This window comes from Anabrus simplex, chromosome 2, assembly GCF_040414725.1.
Source record: "Anabrus simplex isolate iqAnaSimp1 chromosome 2, ASM4041472v1, whole genome shotgun sequence".
Classification (NCBI taxonomy): domain Eukaryota; kingdom Metazoa; phylum Arthropoda; class Insecta; order Orthoptera; family Tettigoniidae; genus Anabrus; species Anabrus simplex.
In genome coordinates this window covers 312508434-312521505 of record NC_090266.1, presented here as the reverse complement: position 1 = coordinate 312521505, position 13072 = coordinate 312508434, and the positions used below count along the sequence as shown (strand labels likewise).

The following is a 13072-nucleotide window of genomic DNA, read 5'->3' as shown; positions in this document are numbered from 1 at the left end:
CAAGTCTCAGAGGGAAGTACTTTCGAGAATTGAAATGCTAGACGTCAGCCAATTATGGACAATTATAGTGCCACACCCCTTGTGCTGGATATGCTTAAATACCCGAGTTTCCAGAAGAAATGTTCTCTTCTGCGGTGTACTTCGACGTGCTATTTTGCTCCGATGTTCTTACATTCACGATGCAGACGCTTCTTGCATTAATTATTCGGCAGTAAAATCAGTCACCCTTCATTAATATTTGGATCAACGAGTTTGGCAGATTTTCATAAAATAAGTTACGTATTTTTCATCTCTAAATTTATCGCGTGTGTGTACGGAACACCACCTAAAAAATTGTTTGTCAGTTTCAGCTTCTACTGTACGAGAAGAAGGAAGAGAATCGCTACGTGTTGGATGTTGCTACACTGTAAAGAGGAAGCCTACCGCAACTCTACTTTGAACGTCAAGACTACCTTGGTGTGGTAAAATGTAGGCTATCTCTGACATGGGGAGATAGCGACTTAGGGCAGATAACTTGCCACATGTTCCAGATCATCGGCAAAGATCCAGTTCTATCATTCATTTAAGTACTCTTTTCTAATGTTTATCTGTTCATCTTTGTAGAAATAAGGCTTACTTATTCATTAGTGGTAATATTTCTTCTAGTCTTGCAGCCGTTTTGAATATTTTCATCCTTCTTACACATGGGATATGGTAGTATTGTCATTTATGTGTGAGTGATTATTGGTCTCTATTAGAATAGCTAGAACGTGTGTGTCTTCTACGATTATTCTAGCTGTCCCATTCAATTGTGTAGTGTGATTTAAAAATCATTGTCCTAACCGATAATTAATCATTCAATTCTGAACATTTTTTTTGAAGTCGTGCAGGACATATTTATGGCATGTTGTGTTACGCCGGATTTCTATATGAGATTTTCTTCCTGTATGATTTAAGGCGTGTTAGTGTCATCTGGTATATTGTCGAATCCTAGTTTCCGCAAATTTGTGATCTAGCACATCTAATAATAATAATAATAATAATAATAATAATAATAATAATAATAATAATAATAATAATAATAATAATAAATTTTCATCTCGGGTTAAATAAATGAATAAGGGTCATGAGTATAAATATTACTTGATCTTGTGTGTAAGATGTTAATGTGTGCTCAATTAGGATGAATATGAGCCTGGAATATGGCAAAATCTCGACGGATCATTTAATGTATTTTATTGACTTGAGAATGGATCATTTGTGTGTGTTATTGACTTGGGAATCCATTTATTGAGTCTTATTTGAAGAATACGTGTTGTTGGACGTAATTTCTTCAAATGGAGCATGTGTTAACTGATAGATGTAGAGTTGAGTAATAATAATGTTGTGACTCATGAACCATGAAAGGGAATGCTAAAATTTGACCTGTACTATGTGCATTTCTGTAGACGACAATTTTTTCAGATACAACCGCCAATGTTATCATGATCAACATTGTAAATTTCATCTTCTTTAACTAAGTGATCATCCAGACTTCATCACATTTCTGAGGGACGAAAAATAATTTTTCTTTACCCGATATCGTCATCGAGATATTTCAAATGTCTAGAATAAAAATCAAATATAATATTCAAAGGCTAGAATTCGTTGTAAATATTGTAAATAATTCTCGTGTGTCTTAGTGTGAATGCTGTGTGTGCGGCTGATAATTATTTCAGTGAATTGTGATATTTTCTTGACTATGGTTTCGACCCGGCCACGTGTTCGTTACGTTGAGTCCTGGTTATCAGCATCATTGTTTGTGTTGATCTAACTTTTTGAGACTTAAACCTTTAGTGAATTTTATTTTGAATTTAAGTAAAGAAAGGTTCAGAGTACCATACAGTAATGAATAAGAAAGAATTATTTCAGTGGACGAGGTTCACCTTTTCTTTTAGTAAAGCCTACGACGTTAAGAATTTTCTAAGAAATGTCAGATACTAAAGATTGACATCACGTTTGTCTGATGAAATATTAGAGAAAGTTTCAGATTAATAATTATTGTACAAGCACGATTATGTGAAATTAAGTCCAATGGAGTCATTTTTGAGTAATATTTTGATAAGATTTGTTTCATTATTTTCTCAATTTGAGGTAACGTTTAATTCAGTATATTAAAGAAGGAAAGTTTTGTTTTGAGACACTAAATGTAAACATAAATAGGTCTGATATTTCGACGTCCAAGATGAATATGAATCAGACAGTTTTCACTTTCTTTCAACTTGTAAATAATAATGACATTATTGAGAGGAGGTCCTCTATGAAAAATTTTATTTTTGTTGTTGTTTCGTTGAGCCAGAAGTAGGCTAATATCCGTCTGTATATTTAAAGAATTAATGTCGTCAAGGATATTGGAGAGATTATGAGCAGTGTTAAACGAACTGGCGGAGAACAGAAAATAATTTAACCATCAAGATTTGTCAATTTAATTTGTTATTGTTGAGTGTGCTAGTTTGTAATAAATGTCAAAAACCTGTTATTTTATATTTTTGTATTATTGTCGCTAGTCCTGGTCTTCAAAAATAAGCAAAGCCAGACAACGAACGGTCCAGCCTTGGTACTCTCGTTCTCCGGCTGAGCAAGCCCGGTAAGAAAGGGGCAATTAAGAAAGGTGATGATGATGATGATTGTTGTTTTAAGGGGCCTAACATCAAAGGTCATCGGCCCCTAATGGTACGAAATGAAACAACAAAAATTGCAAAGGCATCCACTGACCAAAATAAAAATAAAATATGGCATGAAGAATGAATGGATGGACAGGAACTCAACAAAACACAAAACAAACAAACAAACAAAAACCAGTGGATCGGACTCAATACAGATCGAAAAGAACATTATTACCGACCAAGGAACCACTTATAAAGCACAATGATGCTTGGTGTCTAAAGGGGGTGCAAAATCCACGTCTAAGGCCCCACAGAATGGTACATGTTGCGAGTAAAATAGAACCATGGTATGTGTCATGTTGGGGTATTAATCAGAAGTAGCGAAGACTCACGGTGTTCCACAAAAGATGGTACTACTCACAAGTATTACAATACGTACAAGTAACACAGACCTATGGTGTGTCTCACACAATGGCCCAACTCAGAGTCAACGCAAACCGAGAAGGTTCCCCACCTAGGTGTACTAAACACGGGCGCCGGTATTCCCGTGGTATTCCTCACATAGTGGGTACTAATCACAGGCAACGCAGACCCACGGTGCTGCTCATATAGTGGTACAACTCACAGGCTACGCCCAGATCCGCGGTGTTGCACACATGGGTACGACGCACGGGTACTGGAATCCACCAGGCCAGGCTTTTACTGCTACTAATCACAAACCTATTTTGTACCGAATTTAGTGGTACTACTCGCAAGTACAGGCAACCTATGGTGTTCCCCGCGTGATGGTACGATTCAAAATTAGTTTCATGTTTCTAATTCAGTCAGCCCTTGGTCGCCCCTTTTAGTAAGACAGGCAGGGGATACCGCGGGTGTATTCTACATGTGCATCCCCCACCCGCAGGGGGTAATTGAGAAAGGGGCAATATATACATCACTGAAGGTGAATGGTGCGTAACCTTTCTTGGGTTTGTCTATTTTTGTTAATTTTGTTTTAGGCTGGGATTTTATTTTGTGAATGATTTTGTTAATTTCTTTCTTGTATCCATTGTTTTTAGCTATGTCATGTATTAGTTGTAATTCTTTATTTAATTCTTCTTTTGTTAATGGTATATTAAATGCTCTGTTATCATGCTGTAGTAAGCTGCTCTTTTGTGTGTGTTGGGTTGAACGGTATCTATTTTAATTGTGTTTGAGGTGTGCGTGGGTTTTCTAAATATTTTGTAAGAAAGGTGGTCTTCATGTCTGGTTACCGTTATGTCCAAGTAGTTCAGTGTGATTGTTTTCAGTTTTTGTGGTAAATTTCATGTGGGGGGTCTATTGTGTTGAGTTTGTCTAATATATTGGTTTCATTTGTGGACCTATTATCAATGATAAGAAAAATGTCATCAACAAATCTACACAAAAAAAAAAAAATTCTATTTTACTAATTGATGTGTGCCCTAAATGCTCCATTTAAATTTCGGCGAGTATACCAGAGGTGGGAGATCCCATCGGCAAGCCTCGTTGCTGGTAAATTGGTAAATAGTATCATGGAATTTAAAGTAGTTGTTACTAATGGCAAAATCTAGTAATTTAATGAACTGTTCTATTTCTAAGATGCTTAGAGTGCTGTCACTTTTAAGATTGGATTCAATGATTTCTATTGTTCGTTTTGTGGGAATGTTGGGGTACATGTTTATTATGTCGAATGATGCGAGAGTGTGGTGTTGTTCAATCTTTAAACATTTCGTTCTATTACAAAAATCTATTGAATTCCGTATTGTTTTATTGGCTAAGAATACGTTGTGCTTTTTAAGGAATTTTTGGATAAATTGCAAGACTTTATAGGTTGGGCTTGCTCTGTAGTTGATATTAGGTCTCATTGGTATGAGTTATTTATATATTTTGGAATAAGCTTCAGCAGTTGGTATTTGAGAATTTATTACTATAAGTTTTGAGGATTCTACTTCAGTTAAAAGAAAGTGTGTATTTTTTAATAAGGCTTTGAAGTATTTTTGTATGTTATTAGTTGGATCTTTACGTTTGATGAGGAAATGCTGTCTTGAAAACATTCTTTAGTTTTCGATATGTATTGGTCTTTGTCGATAATAACTGTAGTGTTGCCTTTCTCGGCTTTTGTTATGAGTAGATTATTCTGTTTTATATTGTCTTTGAGTTTGTTTATGTGCGTTTTATTGGCAGAGTTATTGTTTTGGAAGTTACTGTGAATTTTGTCGATATATTGTGGGAGCCTTTTTTGATATCATATCTGACTTCATCTCGTAGCTCGTGTGGTAATTTTTGTATGGCGTTTTCTCTTTCGGTGATGGCGGTTGTGATGTTCTCGAAGGTTGATGTGTTGCCCCAATTGAGCTTGGATCCTTTGCTCAAGATAACAGTTTCCATTTTGTTAAAAGGTGTGTTAGTGAGATTTTTTACGGGTGGGTGGAATTTGTGTTCAGTAATTTCGTTGGGAAGGGTTGGAGAGTTCGTGTTCAGAATTTTGGTTTGTGGGTTTGCTGTGGATGGTTGTTTAAGCGCTTCTAATTTCTTATTTAGTGTGTTTGGTTTGTTAGTGGCTAAGTTCTTTTTTTTTTTCTTTTTTCTGTTGTAATCTGTTGAAAATGATCCCAGTAGCTGCGGGGTAGCCCATTGGATGCTTTTAAATGTATTTGGTATAGCTCGTTGTTGAGATGATGTTTTTTATGCTATAAGAATTTTATTTCTTATTTCAGCCAGATTTTGTTTGTTCTTTTTTTGCATATTGCGAGTTTGTATAGTGTGTCTGTGTTCATTATTATATTTTCTCAAAAAATTAGGTGTTAAAGGTCATTTATTAGACATTCCTTCAAAAAACAATGCTCCTAAATCACGTTCGTTAGTTTGATCTTTAAGTTTCGATATCAACAGCAGCAATAAATAGAACCACTCTGGGGTGTACCATATTAAATGGAATAACTGAGAGACAAGCTACGTCGGACGCACCGGTACGAACTTTCTAATCTGATATAATGAACACACAAATGCTGTAAAATACAATAATTTTTCGTCAATAGGCCAACATATCGAAGACTATAAACACAGTTTCACGACCATTGAGAACGACATGCAAATCCTGAACATAAACCCCAAGGAACCCCTGCTCAACATAACAGAAGAATTTTACATTTCTCTAGATCAGTATACCAATCCGAATTTCAACATAAATGAAATTACAGAAAAAACTAACATCATCTTCAATACAGTCATCCCTGCCCTAAAAAATGGTTACCTTAAGATAATCAATAAACAAAACATGACATAGGTTATAAACTTCATGGTTCTGATCCGTATCAGATGTTAGAACCTAGTTCATTTTCAAATTTATTCATAATCCATCCCAGTTTTTAATGTCACTTTGTATATATTTGTTTTCATTTGTTTTGATGTCAATTGTGTGCATGTACATTTGTTTAGTTATTAGGTGTTTTACATTAAGGCTGAAGATGGCCAGCCCAAGACGAAACTAGTCCCTAATTAATGTAATTTAGAATATTACATATTATAGTATTGAAAGGTGGACCATTACTACATTAACTTAATAATTACATTGCAAAACATGACACACGACAGAGAAACATCAAACGACACACCCACCCTAACCCCCACAACAGCAACTCTCCCTACCCCTCCTTCCCTTCCCCCCCACAGCAGCAAGTATGAGCCCAAGACGGACAGGAAGCAGTACACAACGGGCTCACATATCAAATGCAACTCAACCACACCAATAACACTAAATACATATTCAAATTAGCACACACAATCCTTAGACATTCCTCCAAAATAAAATATCACTCACAGCTCAATCTTATCTTCCACAGATAATTATAACATCATTGCCCGGCTACAGATGGGAAAGGACCCACCACTTTGAATCCAATGCCACTTAAATTTTACAGATGTCACAGGACAACATGATTCAATTTTAACATTTAAAAAAAAAAAAAAAAAAAAAAAACCGATTCAACACACAACAGAGCTGAATATACGTAATATTTTATCCTAAATGTATCCATTCGCCTGGCACTCTTTCTTAAACTTGAAAAGTGTTTTATTCTATGTATATACTTGAAGACAAAATCTTTTATACATATAATGGTGATAACTTTACAAGCAAATCATATCATTCAAGCTCCTAAAACATCAACCAAGTGTACAACTACGAAAATAAAACTTGAACACAGAAGTCAACCGATGAACTGAATAACACACAATCAATCTATCAATGAACCAATCAATCAATCAATCAATCAATCAATCAATCAATCAATCAATATTGATCTGCATTTAGGGCAGTCGCCCAGGTGGCAGATTCCCTATCTGTTGCTTTCCTAGCATTTTCCTAAATGATTTCAAAGAAATTGGAAATTTATTGAACATCTCCCTTGGTAAGTTATTCCAATCCCTAACTCCCCTTCCTATAAATGAATATTTGCCCCAACTTTTCCTCTTGAATTCCAACTTTATCTTCATATTGTGATCTTCCTACTTTTATAAACGCCACTGAAACTTATTCGTCTACTAATGTCATTCCACGCCATCTCTCCGCTGACAGCTCGAAACATACCACTTAGTCGAGCAGCTTTTCTTTTTTCTCTCAATTCTTCCCAACCCAAACTTTGCAACATTTTTGTAACGCTACTCTTTTGTCGGAAATCACCCAGAACAAATCGAGCTGCTTTTCTTTGGATTTTTTTCCAGTTCTTGAATCAGGTAATCCTGGTGAGGGTCCCATACTCTTGAACCATACTCTAGTTGGGGTCCTAACGGAGACTTATATGCCCTCTCCTTTACATCCTTACTACAACCCCTAAACATCCTCATAACCATGTCCAGAGATCTGTACCCTTTATTTATAATCCCATTTATGTGATTACCCCAATGAAGATCTTTCCTTATATTAACACCTAGATACTTACAATGATCCCCAAAAGGAACTTTCACCCCATCAATGCAGTAATTAAAACTGAGAGGACTTTTCCTATTTGTGAAACACACAACCTGACTTTTAACCCCGTTTATCAACATACCATTGCCTGCTGTCCATCTCACAACATTTTCGAGGTCACGTTGCAGTTGATCACAATATTGTAACTTATTAATCACTAGAGCCCGGATTTCCATGCAAATGCATGTTTTTAAATAAGCTACTTACACTTCTCAAACTTTGTAAATATTCCTTTTATGGCTTAACGATTCCAAATAACCGTTCTTTTTCCATGCATGTTTGCATGTTTTGGCCTTTTTAGGAGAAAATTCATGCATACTGCATATTTTGAAGATAATGGATTTAATAGCGAATATTTGGACGTTTATATTGCATAAAATGGACTTTCCTTCTGCCTTTGGCACATCTATAATGTTAACTTGCATGATAGTGCCTTTTATGATATTGGTATGCAGAATTTGGGACCATTTCTCCACGTTATACAATATGTCTATTACTGAGAGATGGAGCGAAATATTCCTGGCATCCTGTCTCGGGTTCGAGTCCCAGCCGGATTGGGGATTTTGATCTTAATTGGTTAATTCCAATGGTGTTTGTGCTGTCCCCAACATCCCTGCAACTCACACACTACACATGACACTATCTTATTATTTATAAGTTTCATATTCCGTATTGATTGGATTCACTGTAATAGACAAGAAAAATGTTCCACCGATCAATACATTTATTGTGAATGAATTATTGCACTAGTACCGGTTTCAACCTATCTTGGCCATCATCAGCTAGCACACAAATTTACAGACATAGGACAAAATTACAAAGATGTTACGTAAGAGCATCCGGATGTCTAATGAAAAATGGAAGTAAAATATATTGCAGTATGTTGCGTTAAAATATCTCTGATTAAAAGTGGTGATGGTTAGAATAAACTAAAACCTATTGATTGAGCATGGACATGAGTACATAAACACATTAAAATATATATGCCACATCATAAGACACTAAAAAATATAGCACATTAAACACATTAAAACATGGTATATTTTAAAAACGTCTTAAAATTTGAGTTCATGTTGCGTTGCATTCATTCTTCAATCCTCTTGTAGTTCTTGTGTTGATTAAGTTGAATATCGAGAATGTTCTATGGCTGATATACTTTGTATTGGTATGTTATAAGAACTCTTGTCATTAAAATTTGAAAATTGAGTACTGTGCAATTCAACTGTTGATGTAGTCAGGTAAGATTTATATATACAGCAAGATAGGGTTTAATTTTAGAGCAGTTGGTGGTGACACTTCTCTCGTCTATGCACGTTATATGATTGTTATCTGTAAACAAAAGCTAATATGAGTATAGCGTATGTATGAAGGAATGCCTGGATGTATGTGTGAAATGAAAACAGTACTTACTGTTGTTGCTGTGGAGGTTGTGTACCGATATGTTTGGAGATTTGTTGTGTTCTGCTGCGAGTACGTCTGGGGCTCATGTGAGCTGTGTGGAGGGATGTTGGTGGAGGGGATGGAGGAGTGGCTATTGTGAAGGTAGGGGCGGGTTAGGTTTGTGATTCGTCGGATCATCATGTCATTATTGATGTCTGTGAAGTTGTGCTTAGATTCTTCTACATGTTGGCCTATTGATGAGAAATGGTTGTGCTTTACTGTATTTATATGTTCATTATAACGGACGGTGTAGTTTCTACCTGTACGTCCAATGTAGCTTGTCACAGTTGTTACATTTGATGCGGTAGACACCTGATTGGTTGTATTTATTATTATTATTGACTGTTTTGGTGTTGTGTATAGTGTTGGTGCTGTTGTGTGTGGTTTTGAATGCTATTTTCAGGTTGTGCTTCTTAAAGATATTAGTTATAGTATATATATTGGTGTTGTTGAAGGTAAATAGGACATAATCTTTTTTCGGTTTTGCTGTTTTGATTAATTTAGTTTTAGGTTGGGATTTTATTTTGTGGATGATTTTGTTGACCATTTCTTTGCTGTATCCATTGTATTTGGCTATGTCGTGGATTAATTTTAATTCATTATTTCTATCTTCTATTGTCATTGGGATATTGAAAGCTCTATGTATCATACTATAATAGGCTGCTCCTTTATATGTGTTAGGATGAACGGAGTCATTTTTTAAAAAGTGAGTGTCATGCCTGGTTATTGTTAAGTCCAAGTAATTTAAGGTACGGTTATTTTCTGTTTCTTTAGTGAATTTAATTTGGGGGTCTAAATTGTTAAGTTTGTCTAGTATAGTATCTGCATCAGTGAATCTATTATCTATAATTACGAAGATATCGTCGACAAATCTACACCAAAGATATATATTATCTATTTTATTAATTGACGTGTGTTTTAGGTGGTCGATATATATTTCTGCTAATATTCCGGAAGCAGGAGATCCCATAGGTAATCCTTGTTGCTGATATATGGTATCATGAAATTTGAAGTAGTTATTGTTTAAGGTGAATTTAAGCAGAATCACGAATTCTTCTATTTCTAAGGTGCTCAAGTTACTATGGTTTCTTAGGTTAGATTAAATTATTATTTTGACTGTTTGTTTAATAGGAATGTTAGGGTACATGTTTGTTATATCAAACGAGGTAAGGGTATGATGTTTTTCAATCTTTAGTTCTTTGGTTCTGTTGCAAAAATCTATTGAGTTTTGTATTGTTTTGTTTGCTAAAAATGAATAATGCTTTTTTCAAAAATTTCTGAATGAATTGTGATAACTTATAGGTTGGACTGGCTTTATAGTTTATAATCGGTCCCATGGGTACATTTTCTTCGTGTATTTTAGGGTAGGCCCTTGCGGATGGTAATTGGGGGTTCATAATTATAAGTTTAGCAGATTCTGTTTCGGTGAGAATAAAGTGTGTGTTCTTGAGTAGATTTTTTAAATTTCTTTGTATATTATTGGTTGGATGTTGGCGTTTAATTGAAAAAGTGTTGTCCTGGAAACATTCTTTAGTCTTTGCTATGTATTCATTCTTATCCATAATGACCGTAGTGTTGCCTTTGTCAGCTTTTGTTATTAGTAGATTGTTCTGTTTTATTTTGTTTTTGAGTTTGTTTAGGTTCGATTTATTGGTGGTATTCATGTTTAGGTTATTATTGTGAACATTATTGATATATTGCGGGATCTTTCTACTGATTTCGTGTCTAACTTCGTCTCGTATATCGTACGGAATTTTCTGTAAAGCGAGTTCTGTTTCGGCAACGGCAGTTATAATATTCTGATAGGATGATGCATTACCCCAGCTATGTTTGGGTCCCCTGCTCAACATAGCCGTTTCTAGATCGTCAAATACGGTTAGTGTGAGATTTTTTACACGGGTGGGTGGAATTTATGTTGGGAAGGATCTTTATTTTCAGTTATGGTTAGTGGTTTCGGTTTGCTTTGTTGTTTCAGTGTTTCCAGTTTTTTGTTTAATGTGTTTTGTTTCTTTATGGCTAAATCTTCTATTTTATTTCTAGAAATTTGTTGAAAGTAATTCCAATAGCTATGTGGGAGTTCATGGGATAGTTTGAGATGTGTTGAATAAAGTTCATTATTGAGATGTTGTTTCTTACGATATAGGATACCATATATCAGCAACAAGGATTACCTATGGGATCTCCTGCTTCCGGAATATTAGCAGAAATATATATCGACCACCTAGAACACACGTCAATTAATAAAATAGATAATATATATTTTTGGTGTAGATTTGTCGACGATATCTTCGTAATTATACATAATGGTTTCACTGATGCAGATACTATACTAAACAAACTTAACAATTTAGACCCCCAAATTAAATTCACTAAAGAAACAGAAAATAACCGTACCTTAAATTACTTGGACTTAACAATAACCAGGCATGACACTCACTTATCTTACAAGATCTATAGGAAACCCACACACACTTTAAACACCATAAAAAAATGACTCCATCCTAACACACATAAAAGAGCAGCCTATTATAGTATGATACATAGAGCTTTCAATATCCCAATGACAATAGAAGATCGAAATAATGAATTAAAATTAATCCACGACATAGCCAAATACAATGGATACAGCAAAGAAATGGTCAACAAAATCATCCACAAAATAAAATCCCAACCTAAAACTAAATTAATCAAAACAGCTAAACCGAAAAAAGATTATGTCCTATTTACCTTCAACAACACCAATATATATCCTATAACTAATATCTTTAAGAAGCACAACCGGAAAATAGCATTCAAAACCACACACAACAGCACCAACACTATACACAACACCAAAACAGTCAATAATAATAATAAATACAACCAATCAGGTGTCTACCGCATCAAATGTAACAACTGTGACAAGCTACATTGGACGTACAGGTGGAAACTTCACCATCCGTTATAATGAACATATAAATACAGTAAAGCACAACCATTTCTCATCAATAGGCCAACATGTAGAAGAATCTAAGCACAACTTCACAGACATCAATAATGACATGATGATATTAAACATAAACTCTAAGGGCCCCCTGCTCAACATAACCGAAGATTTCTATATTTCTTTGGATCAATACGCTAACCCCAATCATAACATTAACGACATTACAGAGAAAACCAGTATCATCTTTGACAAAGTCATTCCTGCAATAAAAAACCGACGAATCACAAACCTAACCCCGCCCCTACCTTCACAATAGCCACTCCTCCATCCCCTCCACCAACATTCCTCCACACAGCTCACATGAGCCCCAGACGTACTCGCAGCAGAACACAACAAATCTCCAAACATATCGGTACACAACCTCCACAGCAACAACAGTAAGTACTGTTTTCATTTCACACATACATCCAGGCATTCCTTCATACATACGCTATACTCATATTAGCTTTTGTTTAGAGATAACAACCATATAACGTGCATAGACGAGAGAAGTGTCACCACCAACTGCTCTAAAATTAAACCCTATCTTGCTGTATATATAAATCTTACCTGACTACATCAACAGTTGAATTGCACAGTACTCAATTTTCAAATTTTAATGACAAGAGTTCTTATAACATACCAATACAAAGTATATCAGCCATAGAACATTCTCGATATTCAACTTAATCAACACAAGAACTACAAGATGATTGAAGAATGAATGCAACGCAACATGAACTCAAATTTTAATAGACGTTTTTAAAATATACCATGTTTTAATGTGTTTAATGTGCTATATTTTTTAGTGTCTTATGATGTGGCATATATATTTCAATGTGTTTATGTACTCATGTCCATGCTCAATCAATAGGTCTTAGTTTATTCTAACCATCACCACTTTTAATCAGAGATATTTTAACGCAACATACTGCAATATATTTTACTTCCATTTTTCATTAGACATCCGGATGCTCTTACGTAACATCTTTGTAATTTTGTCCTATGTCTGTAAATTTGTGTGCTAGCTGATGATGGCCAAGATAGGTCGAAACCGGTACTAGTGCAATAATT

The 13072-nt window shown here is 35.1% G+C and overlaps 1 protein-coding gene across 4 annotated transcripts in view; it reads right to left on the bottom strand.

The window, feature by feature from the left end:
- The window catches only part of Magi (membrane associated guanylate kinase, WW and PDZ domain containing protein magi), a 670891-nt gene that overhangs the window by 306957 nt on the left and 350862 nt on the right, over positions 1-13072 (bottom strand). The window lies entirely within an intron of this gene.